The sequence below is a fragment of the Octodon degus genome, unplaced genomic scaffold (genome assembly GCF_000260255.1).
Source record: "Octodon degus isolate 3935 unplaced genomic scaffold, OctDeg1.0 scaffold00211, whole genome shotgun sequence".
Lineage (NCBI taxonomy): Eukaryota > Metazoa > Chordata > Mammalia > Rodentia > Octodontidae > Octodon > Octodon degus.
Window position 1 is genome coordinate 3,936,951 of NW_004524787.1, and position 7,339 is coordinate 3,944,289.

At 46.0% G+C, this 7,339-nt stretch overlaps 1 protein-coding gene and 1 pseudogene across 3 annotated transcripts in view; both read left to right on the forward strand.

The window, feature by feature from the left end:
- Positions 1 to 7,339, forward strand: part of Heph (hephaestin) — a 139,198-nt gene that overhangs the window by 51,995 nt on the left and 79,864 nt on the right. The window lies entirely within an intron of this gene.
- Positions 4,242 to 6,488, forward strand: LOC105744035 (annotated as a pseudogene).

The window sequence follows — 7,339 nt, forward strand, 5'->3', positions numbered from 1 at the left end:
TTCCTCCATATGTTTCTGCATTTGATTCTTTACTGCAGATGTTATTAATTCAGGGATTTCTTTTTTCATTTTCAATCTGAGTTCCTCTATACCTTTATGCAGCTGTTTCTTCATTTCAGAAGCCGTTGGTTCATTGATTTCAGCTGTGTTATTCCCAGTTTGTTCTGTGTTGGTGTCCTCTACACTTGGTATGGGTGGGCTTGGGCTCTGAGATTGCATTTTGCTCCTTCTCATTGTCATTTTGTGTAGCACTGTCTTTTAACCTTTGTTGTAGATCGTTGTTGCAGTTATAGCCTTAGCACCTATTGAAGTTCAGATCCAGATCTACAAAGTTTGGATTTATCCAGCTGTCCCTGGCTTGGTACTGGTTACAGTGGTCAGTTCCTTCCTGTTACTGCTCTTGGGGATGAACCCATTGTGCCCCCCTAGCAAGATGTTGTGCTTCCGGACTAGCTGAGTATTTCTGTCCCCTACACTCTCTGCAGGAATTGCAGCTGCAGGGTCTCACCCCAGGCCTGTATGCCAGGCCTGAGCTGAGTCTGGAGGGGACAAGATGAAGTAGGTGGGAGACACAGCTCTCCCACACACTCACTGTGTGTGGACTAGGACTGGATCTGGGGGTTCCCGGAACACGACAGAAATTCTTACTCTGTGGGTGGGGTGTTGGGTGGTACTTGGGAGTGATGGGGGGCCTCCTAAGAGGGTGAAAGAGGGTTTCAAGCACGCTGCGCCTTGGCTGTGCCCAGTAGGTCACGCCCACACAGGGTAGCCAGAAGCTCTCCCACACACTCACTGGGCCTGGTCTAAGACTGGATCTGGGGGTTCCCGGAGCGTGGCAGAAATTCCTATTGGGCAGGCGGGGTTGGGGAGGTGCTGCTGAGTGGTGGGGGGCGTCCTAAGGGCATGGAAGAGGGTCTCATCCACGCTGCTCCTGGTCTATGACCAGTAGGTTCCACTGGTGCAGGGTAGCAGGGAGCTCTGACACACACTCACTGGACATGGGGTAGGACTGGGTCTGGGGGTTCCCGGAATGCAGCAGAAATTCCTGCTTGGAGGACGTGGTAGGAGAGGTGTTTCGGAGTGTTGGGGGTGTCTCAAGGGGGTAGATGAGGGTCTCATCCATGCTGCACCTGGCTGGGACCAGTAGGTCACACTGGTGCAGGGTAGCTGGAAGCTCTTACCCACACTCACTGGGCCTGGCCTAGGACTGTGTCTGGGGGTTCCTGGAATGTGGCAGAAATTCTTAATCCAAGGGCGGGGTAAGGGAGGTGCTGTGGAGTGGTGGGGGGCATCACAAGGGGGTGGAAGAGGGTCTCACTCATGCTGAGCCTGGGCTGGAACCAGTAGGTCCCGCAGGTGCAGGGTAGCCGGAAGCTCTCCCACACACTCACTGGGCCTGGGCTAGGACTTAAATTTAATGTGTTTATGTGAGCTTCTAGAATTCTGTGAACTGAATAATCAAACCACTTGCATTCTTGTCCACGATCCTTTATTAATATGCCATGTACGGTTTGTTTAGTCATTTCCCATTTCTGTATCTAACTAGTTTCATTGGTTCTTTCCATCTTCCCTTCCTTTTTTCCTTCCCAGTATCCTTTTTGATCTCCATCCATATTTCCCTTGCTGCTTTCTACGTTCATCAATAAATTTGCCTATTTCTGGCATTTTAAATGTAGCCACGTTTTTGCTTCAGTTTCTGGAGTGCATTCTTTTTTACAACCAGTAGATGGCTGAAAGTTTCTGAAAGTAAAATCTGTTAGAGCTGCCTGCAGTATTTCCTACTAAAATTTCAGTCCTGTAAATTGCATTCCTATTTGAAAAAACAGTCCTCAAAGAAAACAATTTTCATCGACAATTTAATAATTTCAGTCTAATCCATAGTGTGACAGACACTTAGCATAATACTGGTCTCCCCAACCTTCTGGGACCTACATTGATTCCCATTTACTTGTTCTACTTTTTGGTCATAGAGGGTTGTTAGCAAGTTAGAAGCATCAGTAGAGCTCAAAGGAAAGGGAGGAAGAAGTATCCTCAGTAAGGCAGAGGTGGGGAACTTCTACTTTTTAATTTAGTAATTTATTTATTTTCTTGAGAAACAAATAGCAATGAGACAGTTTCAAAACCAATTAGTAGGACAGTATCAATAATTAATACATTGCATATTGTTGTCTTCTTAGTGGTTATTCATAATACAAGATGCAGATGTGATATCCTGTCCACAAATATTATTAGAACAAATCTTTCTATTCACTGAATTAAGAGAAAGTAGCTGTATATGTATTCTAACTATTTTAAGTACACCAATACAAAATGGTCTTTCATTTGTATCTAGGTGAGGAACTTCTAAATAAGAAAAACTATACTGTCTCATTTGTTAAGTCGAAATTCAGATTTATTCTCCTTCCTGCAAAACCAGCCAGATGCCACAGCCAGGCCTATGTATCTTGCCAGAACCCACTCTAACTTTAAGCAAATGACATTTTTGTACCATACTACATAAGTGTGGCGGCCTGTACCTGTAGTCCCAGCTTCATGGAAGCTCCTCCCTATTATTCTGCCTAGCTAATTCTAATTGAAGTAGGAAGATCCCTTGAATGCACAAGTTTGGAACCAAACTGGGCAATATAAAGAGACTTCATATTAAAAAGATACATGTATAAAAAACATGATGTGTAGTCTACAGGGGAAAAGTTCTGATGAGATTAGAAAAGACTTCAAAAGATTTCTGAATTTTGTTACCAACACACACACTTCTTAAAAAATTTATTCTGCATCTCTAGAAAATTTCTTCTTTAAAAAAAGAATCTCAATTCACAGAGTGTTGGAACTGGTAGAATCCATTTTAGATTAGCTCAATTTACTTATTTTATTAATGGGTGCAAGAGACAGAGGCCTACAATAGGAAAATGAGTTTCTCAAGGTAGAAATGTTTGCTCTAGTTTTTCTGCTTACTCTTGCTGCATCAAATACTGTTGCTTTATACTCCTCGACAATTTCTTGAATCTATTTTCACTGTGTCCCTCAAAGCATGCTTTATGATTAAAACAGAGAGACATCACTATGACTTACTCTCCAAATACAAGCCCAGGGTACCAAATTTAATGAACCAGCCAGGACCAGAATTTGGCCTTGGGATTTTAAAGAGAGAAGTGTTGGTAAACAATGGTAAATGTACATATGTCCTTAGGCAACTATGCAGATGATTGAAAAACATCACTGTAGCAATGCATGGTGGCATTTGCCTGCTGTGCCAGCTGTTTAGGCAGCTGAGGTAGGAGAATCACTTGAGCCCATGATTTTGAGACTAGCCTGCGTAGCATAGCTCAGATGATGTATCAGAAAAAAGAATCACTGTTTAAACTCAATTTGTTAAAAAAAATAAACTCAATTTGTTTCTTAGTTGATGTTTATAATTAGGTTTGTAAATTAGAAAAATAAGTGCTCAGAAAAAAATTCATGAAACGAGAAGAGTTTGAGCTTTGTGGCTCTGATGGTGATTTTAATTTTTTTATTTTTTTGCATTTTTAAGGAAGGGTCTACCGAGTGTTCAGGATCTCACTAGTAGATCGGATGCAGAGTGATCTGCCTATTTACAGCCTCCCAAGAGCTGGGATCACAGACATATGCCACCATGCCGGGCATCAATTGCTGGCTCAGCATGCCTCAGGGGCGGGGTCAGCACGGCAGGCCTGGGGATCGAACCGTGGCCCCTTTGCCTGCTTGCAGGCATTTTAATCCACTGAGCTATTTGGCCGGCCCTTGATGGTGGTTCTAATACTTTTCCCTTTGTTTTATATTTTACATTTAAGGATAATCGCAAATGACATAGTTTGTTTAAAACTATCATCTTGCATAATATGAGTAAGCTCTTCCTATAGAAATACTGATAATAGGGCCGGCCTGATAGCTCAGCAGACTAAAATGCCTGCTTAGGCAGAGCGCAGTGGCCAGGTTTCGATCACCTGTGCCCTGCAAGCCCAGCCCGTGGGACATGCTGAGACTGTGATTGAGACTGGGCATGGTGCCGTGGGCTTGTAATCGTGGCACTTGGAAAGCTGAAACAGGAGAGTCCGATCTACGTAGTGAGACCCTGTAGACCCTGTCCTACATATAGAAAAAATAATGCTGATAGAGTTTTAATAGCTATGGAACGTGGCAGATACAAAAACTAGAATTAGAGTTTTTCTTCTCAGGTTTGGGGACCTACAGCAGCAGCAGCGGTGCAGGGAGTTCTAACCCAAATGGGTGATGAAAAGGACTCCTGGAAAGTGAAAACTTTAGATGAAGTTCTCCAGGAAAAGAAACGAAAGAAAGAATGAGGAGAAAGCAGAGATAAAACTCTTAAAGAATTCTGATGACCGGGATTCCTTTCAGGACAGGGATCTGAGAGATTACCGCATGGAGATCGCAATCAGGAGCTCACCGTACGGGAGAGAAGACTCCATGGAAGACAGAGGAGAGGGAGATGATTCTCTGGCTATCAAACCGCCCCAGAAAATGTCCAGGAAAGAAAAATGCCCATCACAGGAAGGATGAAAAGAGAAAAGACAAGCCTAGGCATCTGAGCCACTCATCAGAAGGGGGAAAGCGTGCCAGTGTGAAAGAGAAGGAAAGGGAACACGAATATCGGAAGCGCCACCGAGAGGAGCAGGACAAAGCCCGCCGGGAGTAGGAGAGACAGAAGTAGCAGGAATGGCAAGAGAACACTATAGCAGAGAGCGGGACCCTCTGGAGCAGTTAGAGGGGGAAAAGGAGCAAGAGTGAGAGCAGCAGAAGGAACAGTGGGAACAGAAGGAACGGAGCGGAAGGCAGAGCAAGGAGCATGAGGCCTGCAGGGAAGTCTGCGCACCGCCGCACCCTGAGGGAGGACTATAGAGACAAGGGCAAAGCCAGCCACTGGAGCCGCAGCCCCCCGCGGCCACCACGGGAGCGCTTTGAACTGGGAGACGGCCGGAAGCCAATGAAAGAAGAAAAGATTGAAGAGTGAGACCTGCTGTCCGATCTGCAGGACATAAGTGACAGTGAGAGGAAAACTGGCTTGGCGGAGTCCTCAGCAGAGTCGGGCTCAGGATCAGAGGAGGAGGAGGAGGAGGAAGAAGAGAAGGAGGAGAGGAGGAGCAACTCGGAGGAGGCCTCTGAATAGTCTACAGAAGAGGTGAGTGATGAAGAGATGAGTGAAAATGATGAAGAACAGGAGAACTAGAACAGTGTCATGGTTGTCATTCCAGAGTCTGGATTTGACCAAGACTTGGGAGACAGTGATAAAGAGGAAGAAGATGTGGGTGAGGGGTCACCACAGAGCAGCACCCCAACTGAGGGTGATTGTGTGCCTGACTCCCCAACCCTGTCACCTATTGAGCTCAAGCAGGAGCCACCTAAGTATTTGACAGCCCTGTAGGGCTGCCACAGTGTGGAGGAGTTCCAGTGTCTGAATAGAATCGAAAAGGGCACCTATGGGGTAGTCTACAGAGTGAAGGACAACAAGACAGATGAAATTGTGGCTTTGAGGTGGTTGAAGATGGTAAAGGAAAAGGAGGACTTCCAGGTCACTTCTCAGAGCGATCAACACCATCCTCAAGGCCCGGCACCCCAACATTGTTACTGTCAGGGAGATCGTTGTGAGCAGCGACATGGACAAGATCTACATCTTGATGAACTACGTGGAGCATGACCTCAAGAGCCTGATGGACACTATGAAGCAGCCCTTCCTGCCAGGGGAGGTGAAGCTGCTCATGATCTAGCTACTGTGTGGAGTGAAACACCTACATGACAACTGGATCTTGCACCTGGACCTCAAGATGTCCAACCTGCTGCTGAGGCAAGCCAGTATCCTTAAGGTGGGCAACTTTGGGCTTGCTTGAGAGTACAGCTTACCCTTGAAGGCCTACACTCCTGTTGTGGCAACCCTGTAGTACCACGCTCAAGAACTGCTATTGGATGCCAAGCAATATTTCACGGCTGTGGTCATGTCGTCTGTGGGCTGTATCTTTGGGGAGCTGCTGACACAGATGCTCCTGTTGCCCAGAAAATCAGAAATTGATCAGATCAACAAGTGTTTAAGGACCTGGGAATCCCTAGCGACAAAATCTGGCCAGGTTACAACGATCTCCCCGCAGTGAAGAAGATGACCTTAAGTGAGTACCCCTACAACAACCTCCGCAAGCACAGTGGGGCCTTGCTGTTAGACCAAGGCTTTGACCTCATGAACAAGTTCCTACTTCCCCAAGAGGAGGATTTTTGCAGAAAACGGCTGCAAGCATGAGTACTTCCGCGAGACCCAGTTGCTCATTGACACCGCCATGTTCCCCACAGGGCCTGCCAAGAGCGAGCAGCAGCGGGTAAAGCGTGGTGAGAGCCTGTGGCTTGTTGATCACGGCCTGGGCTATAGCCAGCTGGGTGATGATGACCTGAAGGAGTGGGGTTTCCACCTCACCACCAACAACCAGGGAGCCTCGCCTACAGGCCCTCTCTTCAGACTAAATTTCTAAGGAAGCCACAGCCTGCCCGTGGTGTCCACATGCAGCCCCAGCCCCTTGGATGGAGCTCCTGGAGCAGAGGTGCCAAGGCAAAAAACCTAGGTGTTGGGCTCCTCTTGGTTTTCCAACTTCTGTTTTTTATATTTTGGTTTGTAAATTTGTAGAAGTAAATTGCGTCTTTCTCATGGAAGGAGAGCTGTGTTTTCAGATATTCCTGACCTGGCCCGGAGGAAGCGTGGGGCCCGTGTGGCTAGCACAACCCTCCCACGACCTGCAGGCAAGGGTCCTCTGCTGCCAGTTTTGGCTGTGCTGCCAACCAGGTGCTCCTCACACCCACGTGGCCCATTCACAGCCAAGCCTGGTGGACTTGGTGCCAGCCACAGTGGGTTTTTAGATATGTGGTTGTTATGTATTTCCAGATGTAGTAAACTATTCTTGGAGGAAAAAAAAAAGAATAGAAGTGTAGGTCCCATTCAACCCAACCATTCCCCTTCTGGGTATTTTCCCAGGAGAATTATAAACATCATACCACACTGATATATGTGCACTCATGTCTATATAGCTCATTTTCTAATAGCCAAATTTTGGAAGCAAACCAAATGCCTCTCAGCTAAAGAATGGATAAAAAGATGTATTTTGATATAATAGAGTACTACTCAGGTATAAAGAAGGATAAACTTAAGGCTTTTATAGGTAAATGGATAAAACTAGAGACCATACTCATAAGTGAAATAAATCAGATTTGCATGTGTAAGCATCAATTTGTCTCCTTAGTGTAAGAAACTTAAAGGATCTAGAATCTGAGGTACAGGATCTCAGGATAAATCCTGAGGGGATTTCAATGACCTTATCAGACCCAAAAG